The sequence below is a fragment of the Delphinus delphis genome, chromosome 7 (genome assembly GCF_949987515.2).
Source record: "Delphinus delphis chromosome 7, mDelDel1.2, whole genome shotgun sequence".
Taxonomy (NCBI): Eukaryota; Metazoa; Chordata; class Mammalia; order Artiodactyla; family Delphinidae; genus Delphinus; species Delphinus delphis.
In genome coordinates this window covers 57,079,264-57,088,497 of record NC_082689.1, presented here as the reverse complement: position 1 = coordinate 57,088,497, position 9,234 = coordinate 57,079,264, and the positions used below count along the sequence as shown (strand labels likewise).

The window sequence follows — 9,234 nt, the reverse complement described above, 5'->3', positions numbered from 1 at the left end:
GTTAAGTAACTTGCCCAAGGTCACAGAGCCAGAAGGGAGGATTTCAACGCAGGGTGTCTGGCTCCAGAGCCCACATCCTCAACTGCAGTGTCACCACAGATAGCCCATGTGGTGAGGTCAAGGAAATGTGGGAGATTTACTCTTACCAATTCTATAGTCGGAACAGCTATATTTTTCAAGCCCTAAAAGTTATCCAGCAGGCAGCCAGTTTCAAACATGAATTGAGCCCTCAGAACATTCTACTTGAGACACTTCCACCTGTGTCCCTGGGGCTCTTACAGTTTAGGCTGGAAATTGTGATGGACTGCTATCATGTTTTCTGCTCCAAACCTCCCTTGTCTTGAGAACTTGTCTCCCCACCCCCTTTCTTTTCAACCATGTGATCCCAGTGGGGGCTGCCATGATCTTACATGAGATATTTAGCTACCACTGATGGATCTAGAGGTGTGCCTATCTGGTCTTGACTGAACTAAAACTGAGAAGTGGGAGTTGGCCAATCTAGTGCCCGGAGCCGTGAGATACAAGACTTGGCATCATCGGCCATGTGTTCTCAGCCATGTGATCTACAGCAGTTGAGGGCAAAACCAACAGGCAGAAAGAAACACAGCTGAGAGTTGGAGAGAGCAGGAATTCTGAGGGCATTTGAATGTCCAGATCCTATTTTCCCTAAGGTCTAGCCACGTATCCCCCCGACCTGAATTTAGGTCATATAAGATAAAACTGTAGCCTTCCAAAACACTCACCTCTTTCTTAAACCAGCTGGAATTCTGCCACTTGCAATCAAAAAGGTCCTGAATAACACAAGCATAAAGAATTAATTTCCATAAAAATACTCAGAAACTCTTTATAAACAACCTGCAAGCAAGGGCTGCTGTATCACTATGTAAAATATCATTGACATATACATAGTGGAAAAAGTTTGACCAAGGGACACTTTCTTAAAGGTAGAGATTGGCAACAGATACCTTAGTTCATGCTGTCAAGTGATTCAGCTTCACCCACACTTATCGAGACCATCCCTCTTCTCTGACGCCAGAAATTTTAGGGCTAGGGGATCCTATGTGCTTTAAAACATGGCACCTCCCAACAGTTTCCCGAGTACACAAAGAATCTGGAAGAGATGCATTTCTAAGTCAAATGGTACACAAGTTATGACTCCACAGTAAAGCAACTGATTTTTAAATAAATATACCAGAGTCTAAAGCCCAAATGTGTGCTTTTTCATTTAAAGCCATCAACCTAGGACCACACACTTGGTCTCTGAGGCTGCCATGTCTCAAAGCAGCATTGGAACTCCATTTGGGGGATGGCCTTCACAGCTTACCACCTATGCTCTAAATATTCTTTTTTTTTTTTTTTTTTACTTACTTATTTATTTATTTTTGGCTGTGTTGGGTCTTCGTTGCTGCACGCAGGCTTTCTCTAGTTGCGGCGAGCAGGGGCTACTCTTTGTTGTGGTGTGCAGGCTTCTCATTGCAGTGGCTTCTCTTGTTGCAGAGCACGGGCTCTAGGGCGCACGGGCTTCAGTAGTTGTGGCGCACGGCTTAGTTGCTCCACGGCATGTGGGATCTTCCTGGACCAGGGCTCGAACCCGTGTCTCCTACATTGGCAGGTGGATTCTTAACCACTGTGCCACCAGGGAAGTCCCTCTAAATATTCTTAATGGTACCAAATATTTATCTTTGGAGGCAGGTCTAGTCCTTTGGAATGAGCCAAAATATTTGGAGCCAAGGTTATTGATTAAGGTGAGTAATCCAGCTTAGAAAACTACTTGGCATCAGAAATAACACTTGAATATAAATATGGAGATAGATTTTTTTCATTCATTATTGACAAACTGCTTCTGACAAGTGATTTTGCTCAGTTATATACTGTTATAATTTTATAATATAGTTTAACTGCAAAATAAAATTTTTAAATCTTACTTTTATGGTTTATCTAATCAGATTCATAAATGAGAAGGAAAAATCTCCTCCCCCTAAGCCCAAGATCTGACAAGAGATGTGTCACCAAAAGTGTTTGGATGTATTCTGCAAACTTGTTTTAAAAAGAAGATTACTTTGGATTTTACAGAATCTTCCATTCCAACCTCAACAATACTGAATTATCTGGACTATCATCAAGCCCAAGGGGGACATTTATTACCTTGGGGGATGAGAAGGGACAATTCTTCACTCTAAATTCTTCCCTCTAAATGTGATAATTTTCTCTTTGAAAAATATAGCAGTTAAGATATATTATTTTCATATTTTGCCTTTTAAAAAGTTTCCTTCCTCTATAAGTTATTCTTTTGCCTACCCTATGAGGCCACTGAGTCTACTGAGAACTCCCCTAATGGTCCGGGAGACAAAGATCCTGGAGGATTGTCTTCATACTTCCAAAATCTTCCTTTTTTTATATATTCTCTGTGTTATAGATCACAAGGGTTACAAAGCAATCTCTCACATTTCCCAGAAAATAAATACATCTGATTTGGAAATTCTTACATCAGCAAGATTCTATATTATTTGTACTAGTTATTTCTTAAACAAATAAATAAAACCCCAGAAAATCTTTTTAAAACATCATTTCAAACAATACAAATAGAAATGTGACATGCATGGCATGGCTGTCCATTTTACTTGCACTGTTTTACTGTTTCATATTCTGAGCAAACAGAGAGGCTATTTTCCCCCAAGGGTTCAGGAGGGCATACGATTTCATTTCTTCAGAAAATTGTTTCTCAAGATTTCAATCTTCTTCGCTGGAGATGACAAAACATAATATCAGAAACACTTAGGCTTTTTATCTACTATATTTTCAAAGAATAAATAAAAGCTCAGTATATGCTTAATTCAGGTAGATTCAAACTTAGGAATAAATCACACACATATTGCAAAATAGCTTTATAATGTAAGAACATTTTAATTTTAAAATGTTTAAGAGAAGATCAATAGAAAAACTAAGCCCTTTAAAAATATTTTGCATTGTCACTCTTATTTTACTCAAGTAGCATTCTATTTTCTAAATCTTGTGGTTAATGAGACAAGAAATAAAAAATTAAATTGGATTTTTAGAAAAAGAGATTCAAATGGGCAGCATTCAGCTAAAGCTTCTTTTTCCTTTTTCTTTTTCTAATAGTGGTGAGCACTATTTTGGTTTTCAACCTCATTACACTTCTATTCATAGAGCATGGTATAAAAACTTTAAGCCTCAAATGTTTTAAATAAAACAAATCATGCATCAATGAAAAGAAGACCATAATGGCTTTTTTTTTGTAGCTTGCCTAGTGCAGTTCGCAACTGGTCTCACAGCATTAGCTAAAGAATTCCCATTAGTATTAATATGCTCTTAAGTTCTAACTGTCCTATCATTTAAGCAATAATTTGAGGATCAATTCAATTTCATGGGAATTTCACTACGCCAGGCCAGCCCTGTGGCTTTGTGCACAGAGAAATTTAGTTGTTGAGACACTGAAGTTTTCACAGTCTTTTGTGGAATAATTGAACACATACACACCTACCACACACATGTCATTAAACTAACATCTTGGATGAAACCAGTTATCAAATAAAGGTAGCTTCTGTGGTATGGATGCCCATCAGCTCCACACCTTTCTTCCCCTGGATCCTAGCTTGTCTGCAGACACCATAGAGAATAGGTCATCCAGGAAAATATCAGGGTTGGTCCCTGAAGAGATTTAAGAGACACTTAAGGAATACTTGAGTCCCTATTCTGTCCTGTTGCTGTCTTGGCTTAAGGCATTGCCTCTAGAAGGTCTCTGATAAGACAACAATTTCTGATCTGGGAGAGTTAACAGGAACTCATTAGCAGGGTTCCCTACATGTAGTAAGAATATATGCTTGCTCATTGAATTGAAATAGCACCCATGAGATCACGTCCATGTAATATGCCCAATCAGTAACGAGCAAGAGCATTGCAGGACAGAGCGAGTCCTGAGTGCTGTGTGGGGGGCAGAGAAGAGAGCAGAAAATAAAACACCCACCTGAAAATACAGAATTCTTATGTAACTGAAAAAGGTTTAGAAAGAGGCTTCATTGTATACTGAACAAACTATATTCTTGACACAAAAATTATTTTTACTGGTTGTGGGAAAGTTCAGAGAAGTCACCACTATAAGCTTAGGCAGCATTTTATATCTCATTCACTGGAAGTAGAAGAGGTTGAGGAATAAGAACATTGCACCAAGACTGATAGGTTGTGAGACTTCTGAACTTTGACACTAATAAACCCACAAAAACTTCAGCAAGTCTCCTGGCTGATCTTGGAACTTCCTCCTGTTACGTTCTTTATAGATAATCCTGCTCCAACCTTAGTTTAGTTTCCTAGGACAAACCCTGAACATGATCAGTTATAAGAGTCATGCAACATGCATTAAGAAAATGAAATACAAGCTCTTCTACTATAAGATATATATGTGTTTCAAATGATACTTGCATTCTGCAAAATCACAGGATTTATAGGGAAAAAAAAGTAGCAAACCACTCAAAACTTAGGCAACTTTATAATGAAAACACCAACACAGAGAATAATAAACCTAATAAAAATATTTTCAGTTTTTTTTAAAAAAGTCGTTAACTTACTAATTTAAAAGACTACTGCAAACACAGGAATTTTTACCTTTTTTGTTGTTGTTGTCGTACGCGGGCCTCTCACTGTTGTGGCCTCTCCCGTTGCGGAGCACAGGCTCCGGACGCGCAGGCTCAGTGGCCATGGCTCACGGGCCCAGCCGCTCCACGGCATGTGGGATCTTCCCAGACCGGGGCACGAACTCGTGTCCCCTGCATCGGCAGGCAGATTCTCAACCACTGCGCCACCAGGGAAGCCCTAATTTTTACCTTTTTTAAAAAAAAAGATGTATATTTCACCACAATAAAAAGAGAGAGAGAGAGGGAGAGGGAGAGAAGACAGCTTGATGGAAGGGATGAAATGAAAGATAGAGGCTACTGATTTGAGAAGACAAGTTCCAAATACCCAAAGATCAGAGAGAACCACACACTCAGCACTTCTAAGACAAAGCACATGGTTCACAGGTTGGTCTTCTCTTTAACTTAGTTTGGCTGTAGGTTCTATATTCTGTGTTCTTCTAGCTTGCTGCATTCAGCTGCTGTTGTTTGCTGATGCAAAACATTAATGATCTGAGGAAAATCATCTAAGACCAACATGACTTCTGAGTTATACTGGCCTCATTCTCCTAATTACCAGTTGCATAAGAGCTAATTCCTGTTACAGAAACATGCTACAGACTCCCCTGGAAAAGCTGTCATCCAAGTGTTGACATGGTATTTTCTGAGAACATAGAAGACATCTGAGAATCCTATGCATTACTTCTTTAACCATCTAGAGGCAGAAGCCTGAACCAAATAACCTCCAAGCCCCATCTAGCTCTTCCATTTTAGGATTATTCAATTTTGGAGGCGCAAGAGCAATTTAATTTTTTTTTATGATACATAAACGACAATAACAGTAGATGAAATAGATGTGGATGACAATAAATGTAGATACTAATTGGTAGGAGACCATTGCCCAATACCTTACGTGGAAGAGGAATTTTTCATAGTGTAATGATTTTGAAATTCCAACGTAACAAGGGAGCTTAGTCAAATGAGAGGACAGTTAATCAAGTCAGCCATCAGGGGTACCCATGCTTTGGGGAAACAAGTGTCCAAGGTCTATCAGGGTTTTAGATCCAGGAAGGATCACTTTGTTTATAGCCCTTTGAAGACACACTCGTGGAAATCAAAATTTCCACTCTTTGAGATTATTCAACTAATGCATGACCAACAGTCTATACTCTAATCTGTTGCTTTTCACCAAAAGGATTTATCCAGGCCTCTTTTCTTTTTTTTTTTTTTAAGTCTTAATTTCAGAGTTTTATTGTATTGCACTAAAGGAACAGCAGGACGGTTATACAATGTTCTCTCTCATTCAGTTTTGAAAATCTAAAGTACTTGCAAACTCTTAAGAATATCTTTACCACCAGATTAGAACACTAAGTATAATAACCAGTTTCTTAATAAGTGATGTCTTACAAATCAAAACACATTTAAAATAGCTTTCAATGCATTCTTCACAAGTAAGTCAGCATATATTTTTGTATCATGTTCACTTATGCTTAAGAATTAAAGCAAGTAAAAAAAAAAAAAAGAATTAAAGCAAGTATATTACTCTGGTGGAAATACGGGAAATCTCTCATTCATGCAATATACAGGGATAATATTTCAAGTCAAAGGAAAAAAAATCCCACTCATTTTTTTAATGCATCCATATATAATCACCTACATGATAGATGAGGAAACCCATGAAGTTTCCACAGGTCAGATATATATTTTCACTTCATCAGAAGCACCTGATATCTACAGCTAATTTTTAATTAAATGGCATTTCAATAAAACCAAAATGAGCCCTACAACTTCTATAAACAAAAGCTTCCAATGGACTAAGGACAGTCAGTAATTAATGCAGTCATTCAAGGGATTTTGGCTGTTCCTTAAGGAGTGCAAGTTCAAACCTGTCAACACCAGAGGTATCATTTCATATTAATTTATACGTCATTCCATTTAAATTCTTTATCTGAGTATAACATATGAAAACAGTCTTTCCACAAGCAAAAAATGTGGAAACATTTAAAAAATAAGGAGACATTTTTTAAAGTAACTGATCAGATTCCATAGGCTACTCTTGGAAACAGGATCTTGCTGGATAGAATCCCTTCGTTTGATGGCTTTTTGCGTGCACTTAACCAGACCAGTTCTTCTGAGTGTTGTTCTAAGAGCTCACCAAAACATAGATCATGCCATATAGGTAGTAAAAAAATGCTAGAAGATGAAAAGCTAATTTGCACCATTCTTCTTTCTGACAATATGCTAGAATATCTGCATTCATGATGGTTGTAGGGTCATAGAGTCCTGGTCCACTCATCACTGGTCTACTCATATACCTCCAAATATGATATGCCAAGAGGGGCATATTGAGACCCAGTGTAACCACTCTGCTGCACAAAGAAACATGACACAGAAGAAAGCGTGGACGAGGTACTCTGGAAGGACAAGAGGATTCAGGGTATTACACTGGTCTATAGGATTCCTGTAATCAGTCTTCAGCTCATCAAATGCTATAATATGCCAAATGGTGGAGAAGATGAGTGCAGCGGTGAGCAGCAGCGCCAGCATGTAGCAGAAGGTCGCGAACTTGAACGCCGTGGCCGGGGCAGGCCTCTTTTCTTTAGGCTCTTCTCGAAGCTAAGCAGCTCACCCTTTTAATCTGCTTATTCAGCACAAAATATGAAACACAAAATAAAAGCAGTGCTTGACTTTCCATAACTGCCTTTTGTTTTAACTTGTTGGCCCCCTTTTGCCCTATTTGAATAGTAGAGTATCTCCTTCACATTCCAGTCTTAATGAGGTTATTTACCTTGCATACCCAATGAGATTATACCTTATATAATAAATTCTCTTCTCTGAGATATATCTGAGAGGGCAGCCTATTTAACTATTAAAAGGATTAACCTTTTAACTGAGAATGATCTTAAGGCTGGACACAATTTTCATGCTGAGCTTTCAATTACTTAAAGATGTCACCACTGCATACAGAGGTGTTTACATTTACATATACTAGTAGATCAGCCTTAAAAATAGCCACTCGTTAACTTTGCACAATGGCTGGTAAAGAAAGCTCATTTGTTGCTATGTGTGTATTGCTCTTGCTCATGTGTGTTAATGAAATACATGTGAGCTTAAAATGCAAACTGGGAAGTAAATATCTTTTTTTTTTTTTTTTTTTTTTTTGCGGTACACGGGCCTCTCACCGTTGTGGCCTCTCCCGTTGCAGAGCACAGGCTCCAGATGTGCAGGCTCAGCGGCCATGGCTCACGGGCCCAGTCGCTCCACGGCATGTGGGATGTTCCCGGACCGGGGCACGAACCCATGTCCCCTGCATCGGCAGGTGGACTCTCAACCACTGCACCACTAGGGAAGCCCAAGAACATCATTTTTAATGCATTAGTATTGTTATCAATTATACATGCTAACAAAACACATGGAGGGACAATCCATATGGACCCTTCAAATTTCCTTTTAGCCAATAATTGTTCTTTTCTTCCTCACCCAATTTTTACCATAAGTGATAACATTAATTGCCTTAATTCTTTTCATATTGTCATTCCAGGTGGGGAACAATAGAATTGGCCAGAAGTCTATAAACAGAAAGGGCGTGAGGAAAAGCAAACGGCTTGGGTAATCCACCATTTGGACAATAAGTTTGGCTTTACTTCATCGATTGGGGGATGGGGATGGAGATGAGGTGGGAGGCAGTTGGTGGTTGGGGGTTAGGAAAAATAGGAAAAGAAACAGAGTTACTTACTTAGCTTATCTAGATCATTGCATTCAGGTAATAGTAAAAAGAATTTTCATAAATCTATTTTCCTCCAAAATCCACTTGACTTTTGCATTATGGCACATCTCACTCTCAGATCCTCATAAACATTATAACTTAATCTGATTGATTAAATGTTGTACTGACCTAAAAAGGAACTGTTTATAGTAATGTCCAAGGCACTGGGAGAGCAGCTCTCTTAAGTCAAAACAATTTGGTCTCTATTCTTAGGAAAGGAATAATTGAAAGGAGAATCTCCCCTTGGACATAAACCACCTTGTCCATCTCCCCTGCAAAAGTCCCAGAAAAATCTAGTCTATTTACTAATGTTCTGGGGCTCATGGATTATTTCCGGAGAATTCAAATATTTGTTGATAACCTACCAACTGCTGTGTACTGGGAGTACAGCAGGGAACAAAACTTTCAGAAATTTCTGGCAACATGGATTACTTTCTACAGGGGGAAAGGGTGCAATAAACAAAGATGCAAAATATATGCACGTTAGATGGTGATAATATTGCTATTGAATATTAGTGATAATAGAGAAGTTTTAGACAATTTTAACAGAGGAAAAAAGCAGGAAAGGGAATGGAGGGATATTTTAAGGAAGGTGTTGTCAGGTTAGGTAAGGCAAGTTGATATTTGAGTAAAGACCTGGGGATGGGGGATCCAGCTAAGCAAAAATGTTTAAGGCAGAGGGGCAATTAAGAGAAAAGGCTCTGAGGCAGGAGTATGGCTGGCATGTTAGAGGAAGGCCAAGGAGGCCAGTGAGGGCAAAGAGAGATGGAATAATAAGAACAGGAACATCAAGCAGGGGGTGAGGGTGGATAGTGTAGGACTTTATAAGACATTGCAATGTCT

At 38.8% G+C, this 9,234-nt stretch overlaps 1 pseudogene; it reads right to left on the bottom strand.

Moving 5' to 3' along the window:
• Positions 1–6,702: 6,702 nt before the first annotated feature.
• Positions 6,703–7,193, bottom strand: LOC132428116 (protein cornichon homolog 1 pseudogene; annotated as a pseudogene).
• Between the last annotated feature and the right edge of the window lie 2,041 nt (positions 7,194–9,234).